This window comes from Scyliorhinus canicula, chromosome 13 (assembly GCF_902713615.1).
Source record: "Scyliorhinus canicula chromosome 13, sScyCan1.1, whole genome shotgun sequence".
NCBI classification, from domain to species: Eukaryota; Metazoa; Chordata; class Chondrichthyes; order Carcharhiniformes; family Scyliorhinidae; genus Scyliorhinus; species Scyliorhinus canicula.
This window is the reverse complement of record NC_052158.1, coordinates 29868964-29877925: the sequence shown is the minus strand read 5'-3', so window position 1 is coordinate 29877925 and position 8962 is coordinate 29868964.

Here is an 8962-nt window from a genome sequence, read left to right as displayed (position 1 = left end):
TGCTCCCGCCGCCTGCTCCCGCCGGCACAGAAGTGGTTTAACCACATCGACGGGAGAGGCCTGACAGCGGTGGGACTTCGGCCCATCGCGGGCCAGAGATTCACCGCGGGGGGGCCGCCAATTGGCGCGGGGTTCCGCCGACCGGTGGGGCGTGATTCCCTCCCCCGCCGATTCACGGGTGGCGGAGAATTCCGGCCATGGCGGGGGCGGGATTTACGAAGGCCCCGGACGATTACCCAACCCTGCGGGGGTCAGAGAATTCCGCCCATGCGTACCACTTCTAAGAGCTGTTTGAGAACATGTATAGAGCCTTCTTTGGAAGTTGATCTACAATAAGTAGTGCAGCACTCCTTCAGCACTAATGCTTAAGTGCGAGTCTAGATTACAGAGACCTGAACCTACAAGCTTCTGACCTGGAAGCAAGAAAGTGACCCACGTTGGTCATGTTGAGTAGCCATTGGAACTTTGTTAAGACTCCCAAAGCTAATGTCGGGCAGAGGAGGCAGTGTCCCACCAACATTTGCATTGAATCACAAAAACTGTGTACAGCACAGAAATAGATCATTCAGCTCAACTGCTCTGTGCCAGTCTTTGGGCTCCACACCTCGTCCAATGTGAGATTTTGATAATACCACTTGATGGGATCATCAATTCACAAGACACGTAGTTGGAAGTGAACAGTGGTTTTAATAGTCTGACAACAGAGCCTGCCTGCGACGTGATGAACTGGCAGGCAGGCTCACGACTGCAAAGCTTTATACTTCCGGTTAGTGGGAGTAGCCATGGGCGGAGCCAAGTGTGGAGCCCAGTACAAACTACTCATCTCCCCCTATGGGCAGAGCCGCGCAACTGCTCGTATACCGAGCTAACGTGAATACAGCACATCATATAACAATGGTGTGAATTATGCGGAATGTGATTCACCACACTACTCACTTTTAGCATTCTGCGTTGGTCTGAAATAGCACTGATTTTATTTTAACCAGCTTTTAAAGAATTCAATTTGAACTTCTGCTGCTGGGATGCTTTACAATTTAGTTTTTTGTTTCTTTTTATACATTTAGAGTACTCAATTCTTATTTTTTCCCCCAAGGGGCAATTTAGTGTGGCCAATTCACCTACCCTGCACATCTTTGGGTCGTTGAGGCGAGACTCTCGCAGACACGGGGAGAATGTGCAAACTTCACATGGACAGTGACCCGGGGCTGGGATCGAACCTTTGGCGCCATGTGGAAGCTGTGCTAACCACTGCGCCACCATGCCACCCTTGGGATGCTTTACAATTAAGACAGGATGGCAGCTGTTTGCGAGGAAGTGGTGTTCATGAATTTTACGACTTCATAGATGGCTTTCTCTCTGGATTCAAGCAGCTGCATGTTATCTTCATTGTGCAGCTAAGAAGCTTTCTATCAGCTTTGCAGGATGAATAAAAGGTAGCTTGAATTTAGGATGACACCTTGGCTGGAATTCTCCTCCGATTGTTGCGATTCACTTTTCCCGCCAGCAGTCCGTGGGTTTGCCGGCGGCATGTGGTGGCTTCAATGGGGAATTCCATTGATAAAATCATAGATCATAGAATTTACAGTGCAGAAGGAGGCCATTCGGCCCATCGAGTCTGCTCCGGCTCTTGGAAAGAGCACCCTACCCAAGGTTAACACCTCCACCCTATCCCCATAACCCAGTAACCCCACCCAACACTAAGGGCAATTTTGGACACAAAGGGCAATTTATCATGGCCAATCCACCTAACCTGCACATCTTTGGACTGTGGGAGGAAACTGGAGCACCCGGAGTAAACCCACGCATACACGGGGAGGATGTGCAGACTCCGCACAGACAGTGAACCAAGCCGGAATCGAACCTGGGACACTGGAGCTGTGAAGCGATTGTGCTATCCACAATGCTACAGTGCTGCCCCAGCTCGGCAAATGTAGAATCCCGCCCCGCTGAGAAACGCAGAACTGGGAATCCGGAGAATCAAGCCTCACATCTGTCATGCAGAACACTGGAAGAAAATCTTTCTTTCCTGACATTATGGTAGGAAGTATTATTAATATGTGCTCTTCATGGCTTCAGTATTCGTGGGAGCTGGTTTAAAGTGTGTTGCAGAGGATGTAACATTATTACAATTTCTCCGGAGCTTCAAGGATGGATCATTTATTCATGATGGAATGCACCTCTGGTAGCCAAAGAATAGGTGATGAACATTTGTCTGCAGTCTACCATGACTCTCTTTACAAAGGTAGCGTGACACCAGATGGCCATCACCCTACGTCAATGAAAGAGGTGAATCTGGACTTTTACTAAATAAGGAATGAGAAGTAGAGAGAAAAGTTGGAAAATCAAAGTCTTTGTTGGCACAGTTGTACCAAGGTATGATTCTTCTGATACGTCGTTCAGTGTAACTTCAAAGGTGGAAGACGAAAACCATTTGCCAAGCTGGGGAAAGGGGAGGAGGAGATCCCCCTCCAGAATTTCTCCGGGAGGGGTAGGGAACGTGAAAGCACTCCCAAGCTGAACTAGAGCGGCCACGCTGGGGCGAAAGACATGGACCCTCCTATCCGAGCCCAATGTTCAGCCTGGTCTGCCCTGTGTCCGGCTTGCCAGTAAGTGCTGGCGGAGACGGTGACACCGCCGTGCAGACACTCGCTGTGCCTGGGCTGCTTCTGGATGATGGCAGAGATCACTCCGGCTGGCTTGCTGGGTGGCGAGAGCCCCTGGGCTGGTTGGGAAAACAATAACGAGCCAAGGAAGCCAACGACAAGGGAATCGAGCCAGCTCTTCCTCTTCCTGACTGAACATAGGACACAAAAAAAACAATGGGTTGCAACTGGATTTTTTAAATTACATTTTTTTCCAAGGTGGCACTGGAGCGTGGCGACTCTCTGTGAGCTCTCCCCTACAGATCCTCTTCCTACATCACTTATAACCATTATTAAAGTATGTTCGATAATTATTTTAGAATTTTAGTATGTGCTATGCATTTAGGTATGGAGGGATCCGACGTGACTGTAAACAGAACAATACTTTTCACTGTACCTCAGTCCATGTGACAATACATAAATCAATCAGTAAGAAACCTTCATGTTGTCTTCACTATTTTTCATTGAGTATATGTACATCTTGCTTCATAAATTCTACTTGATTCATAAATACTATTTTTTTTACTTTGGTAGGTCGGCTACAACTGAGGACCCCATTATTAGAAATTAATCATTTTCAGTTTCAGGGATTTTATACTTCAAAACCCCTAAACTTTGCTCCAAGAAGAGAAAGACGGAGGAAAGACTTGCATGTGCATCGCGCCTTTCGAAAACTCAAGATGTGCCAAAGTGAAGCAGATTTGAAGTCACTACTGTCATAATGCAGAGAGAAGTGGGTTTAACTGGGTCTCCAATTCTTCATCCTTGTTTTCATGAATTGGCTTTTCCTTCCGGGAGATGTTCCATTGGCCCGTAACTTCATTTGAATCCTGGCGTATGGAAATCATACACCGAATATGCGCGTTGGGACTATGTGGAAGCCCCAATGCACGGACTTGCGCTCTGAAAGCATGCCAAGTTCAAACTTCCGTCATAGTATTGTAAAAGTCCTTGGCTGTGAGCGCTGCATTGAAACAGCTGAATATGAAATCACGGGGCAGCGCTAACTTGGCCTGCTTGCCCAGATGTTAGGTATGTTTTCACACTCGTTTATTTACACTTTTCTTCCCTCCGTCCAGAATCAGTGAGCAGAGGCAGGAGACATTGGAGAGCGTTTTTTTCGTGGGTTGATCTTTTAGAGTGGTTTTATCGATATGTTTAAAATGCTCATAAAGTGGAAGAAAGATACAAGTTTTTTATCTCTGGTTTATCGTGAGGCTGTTAATTCTATCTGGACAAAGAAGGTTTGATTTGTCAGTCAGGACTAACATCCTAAGCACATGGCCTGCCCAGCAGAGTTGGCTTTGGATGATCATGGCCTCGATATCACAGCTCTTGACTCCTTCATGAATATTAATGTTAACACATTAGTGATGCAGAGTTAAAGTACATTTTGATTGTGCAATGTATTTTAAGCTGTGTTGTTTAAGAGTCACCCTGACGTAATGTTGATCCTTACAAGCCTCAGTGATTACTTCAAATGCTTTAACAAAGTTTAATGCCTTCATTGACGTATGCAAGCCTTCTGTGAACTAATGTGAACTATCTCTCTGACAGGTATTGCAGAATCCAATGCAGATTTAAAATGTGGAGTCATGCTACATGTTGCCTGGTGATTGCCCTATTTACAAAAAGAGAAATAACCATCATGTAAAAGTTTAAAAAGCATTTTATTGATCTTGGATGGAAGTGACAAAATCGAATTGATTTGATTTATTGTCACATGTACCGAAGTACAGTGAAAAGTATTTTTCTGCAGCCAAGGGAATGTACACAGTACGTACATGGTAGACAAAAACAAGAACAATCAAAATATAGGGCGGGAATCTCTGGTCCCTCAGTCGCGTGTTTGTGCGCTGTTCGCCTGCAGCGAGATTCTCTCTTCCCGCCGCCTGTCAATGGGGTTTCCCATTGATGTCACCCCACACTGCTGACAAACGCACAGGCGGGGGTGCACTGCTAGTGGGAAAAGAGAATCCTGTCAGCCAGAGAATTACGCCCATTTTTAATGCAAGAAAGTTGCGAACTGTTGAGGTAGTTATTAAATGAAATGTCACACTGCGCCTGAAAAGTTAACATGGTATCAAAATTTGGTCTTTATAACATTATATTTGTTGATAAATGATTTCATTAAACTTTACAAACTTCTGTAAATGTCTTATTCAAACATTAAAACACAACATTTAAATAATAGGTCATTATGACTGAATAACATATTTGAAGGAAACAAGGCAGAAAAGTACTAATGCTAAACACCAAACAAACAAAAAAAACTGTTTCAAAACATACTTGACATACATCCGGTGGCTTGCTGCACAGAACAATTAAAACAGCACCATGAATGAGAAAAGGAGGTGGTATGACCGCTCCCCTCCAGTCAGTAAACGTTCCTCTGGGCATTATGGGCAGTTTTGGCTGCAGAAAGAAATGGAAATGTCAAGCATAGATACAGCTGGAAATTGTGCCCTCGGGGACCTTTTCCATTATAACACTTTGACCAGGTTACAACCATCTGCAAGGTAACAGCATTTCATCGCACCTCAGATGGTTAGCAAGGTCTTATTTGTATGGGCTCATTCGTAGCATAAGTTAATGTTACCTAATTTCTGACACCCTCAGAAACAGATATCATGTGCAGTATCATTTTCCTTAAATATATTTAATTACAAACATGTATCAAAGCAGGTTACAGCTAATAAGCACCCTAGGAAACATTTCCCAAAAATCAACTATACAGTCTGTACAGACTTTTCCCCCTTTATCATCCCCCTCTCCCCCTACCACCCACCCCCCTGCAAACACGGTCACAAACATCCTCCACCTTTTCTCAAACTCCTCTGCTGAGCCCCTTAACTCATACTTTATCTTCTCCAACCGCAGGAAGTCGTACAGGTCACCCAACCAGGCCGCAACCCCCGGTGGCGATGCCGACCTCCACTCCAGCAAAATTCGCAGCCGTGCAATCAGAGAGGCGAAGGCCAAGACATCGGCCTTCCTCCCTTCCATGAGTTCCGGCTTCCGGCTTCTCTGCAACCCCAAATATCGCCACCAAAGGGTCTAGGTCCACCTCCTCCTCCACTATCCTGGATAAGACTGTGAACACTCCTGCCCAGAATCTCCCCAATATTTCACAACCCCAAAACATGTCCGCGTGATTCGCTGGCCCCCGCCCACACCTCTCATTGTGCAGTATCCAGATTGCATTTGGTAATCAAATACCGAGTAAGCAGAACAACTATAATTCCCTTTCTTTACTTTTACAGTAAGAAACTAGGATTTTAAGTTTGAGCAATTGGGGCAGCACGGTTACACAGTGGTTAGCATTGCTGCCTCACAGCTTCAGGGACACAGATTCAATTCTGGCCTTGGGTGACTGTCTGTCTGGAGTTTGCACTTTCTCTCCGTGACTGCGTGGGTTTCCTCCGGGTGCTCCGGTTTCCCCCCAAAGCCCAAAGATGTGCAGGTTAGGTGGATTGACCATGCTAGAATGGCCCCTTATTGTCCAGTGATGTACCGGTTAGGTGCGGTTATGGGGAGAGGGCCTAGGTAGGGTGCTTTCTCGGAGGGTCGGTGAAAATTCAATGGGCTGATTGGCCTCCTTCTGCACTGTAGAGATGCTATCATTCTTCTTCTATGAATTACTTTATCAATTGAGATATACACACATATCCTTATCCAACTCATCACCCATGAAGTCCTGACTTCTCTTCATTATTAAATGTTAAATTGCCATGTTCTAAATTAAAACATATGAATACTTGTAAGCACGCCACACGTAAAGCTAGATAAAATATATTGCTGATTTACAGTGTAGTCATAGATTTCAAATAAACAAAACCTATGTTCACTTATGAATATTGAACAATAATCATCTTCAATCATAAAATTAAATTAAAAATTACACTCCAAATGAGCCAATAATAGCATTAATTGTTTAAAAGAAATAAAACAAATGATTTAAAAATCCTCCAACATACCTGAACAATAGCAGGAATCCTTGGGCTGTCTCTGTCTTCATTTTCGGGGTGGCATGGTGGCACAGTGGTTAGCACTGCTGCCTCACAGTGCCAGAAACCCAGGTGTGATTCCGACCTCAGGTGACTGTGTGAAGTTTGCACATCCTCCCCGTGTTTGCGTGGGTTTCCTACGGGTGCTCCAGTTTCCTCCCACAGTCCACAGATGTGCATGGATGGATGGATTTGGCTGTGCTAAATTTCCCCGAGGTGGACAAGGATTGGGCCGAGGTCGGGTGCTCTTTCAGAGGGTCAGTGCAGGCTCCATGGGCCGAATGGCCTCCTTCTGCACTATAGTGGCTCAATTCTAAAGCAGTTCTTTCACAACATGCCCTCAATGAGCATTCCACATCTGGCCCCATCGCATGGGGATGTGGTGACACTTCTCCTGTGCCGTGCTGGGGCCTGCACATTCTGCCCCGAAGCAGGCCGAAGGCTGCTGTCGGAGTCGGAAAGCTTGTTGGAATTTTTGAGTGGACACTTCTTTCACTTAGTACAGTATTGGTGGGCCATGGCTTCCCGATACACGGAGGTTATAGGCCATTGTTTATTTACTTGAATCCTTCTCAAGTCTCTGCCACACAACACCCTCTGCTGGACGAATGACTAACCACTGAACACAGCTGCTGTGCTGAATCAATCCACTGGGTGGCACAATGGGTCTCATATTCATAATCCTGTATTGAGCCACATTGACTTCTGTCGAAGCAAATATCAAGCGGGACATACAATAGTTTGACACTGCCAAGCCAAATTTTTACCCCAAAGGCTGTGAGTCGGCCATTACCAAATGGGCACCAATGGGACTTCTGGAAGAAAAGTACTGTACACACTCCTGTCAGCATCAACGGGGCCAAGGAGGAGATGGTTAGCAGCTTCAAATTCCTAGGGGTGCACCTCTCCAAAAATCTCTCCTGGTCCACCCACGTCGATGCTACCACCAAGAAAACACAACAGCGTCTATACTTCCTTAGGAAACTAAGGAAATTCGGCATGTCCACATTAACCCTTACCAACGTTTACAGATGCTCCATAGAAAGCATCCTGTCTGGCTGCATCACAGCCTGGTATGGCAACTGCTCGGCCCAAGAGCGCAAGAAACTTCAGAGAGTGGTGAACACAGCACAGTCCATCACACAAACCTGCCTCCCATGCATTGACTCTATCTACACCTCCTGCTGCCTGGGAAAAGTGGGCAGCAGAATCAAAGACCCCTCCCACACGGCTTACTCACTCTTCCAACTTCTTCCATCGGGCAGGAGATACAGAAGTCTGAGAACACGCACGAACAGACTCAAAAACAGCTTCTTCCCCGCTGTTACCAAACTCCTAAACGACCCTCTTATGGACTGACCTCATTAACACTACACCCCTGTATGCTTCACCCGATGCCATTGTTATGTAGTTACATTGTGGTGTTGCCCTATTATGTATTTTCTTTTTATTTCCTTTTCTTTACATGTACTTAATGATCTGTTGAGCTGTTCGCAGAAAAATACCTTTCACTGTACCCCGGTACACATGACAATAAACAAAATCCAAATCCGAACATTCAGGAAATGTTGAGTTGTGGCTTTATCTTAATCAAAGGGGGCTCGATTTAACATGATATCAGTTTGTGGGTTGAGATTTTATACAAGTTCGCTTCACATCGGTGAGTGCTGTTGATGCCAAGCGACTCCGGTCTCTTTATTCCTGGGTGATGAGGTTAGAGAAAGATGCAGTGTAGAAAGTGTCCATTCAGCCTGAACTGGCTCTTTGAAAGCTATTTTCTAATTGGTCCCACTACCCCAAAGCCCTGCAATATCTTTTCCCTTCAAGCATTTTTCCAAGTTCCCCTTAGAAAGTTGCTGTTGAATCTACTTCCACCACCCAGTCAGGCAGCGCATTCCAGATCACACCTCAACCATCGACAAAAATTGTCTCTTCAATTGTGTCCCCAGCTCTGGTTCTTTTGCCTGTTATCTTCAGTCTGTGGCATCTGGAAATCTCCTGACAATGGGAGTTTCTCCTTATTTACTCTATGAAAAGACCTCATGATTTTTGTTATGTATCAGGGAATACCTTCCTGTTGATTCTGCGTCACGTTAAGTGTTGTGTCGTCAGCAGAGTGTTTGCGCGGCCTTTGAGCAGATCATCATCTTGCTTGAATTGAGCAACACCCTTAATAAACCTCGCATCACGGGATGGATTCATCGTTTCTGAGGCTAAATGTTGATGCCAGCGGAGGAACTGTGGTGTTTTACGATGGAAAAATCGGCACCAAACCTTACCGATCCTTCAACCAGTGAGGTGCTAGCAGAGATG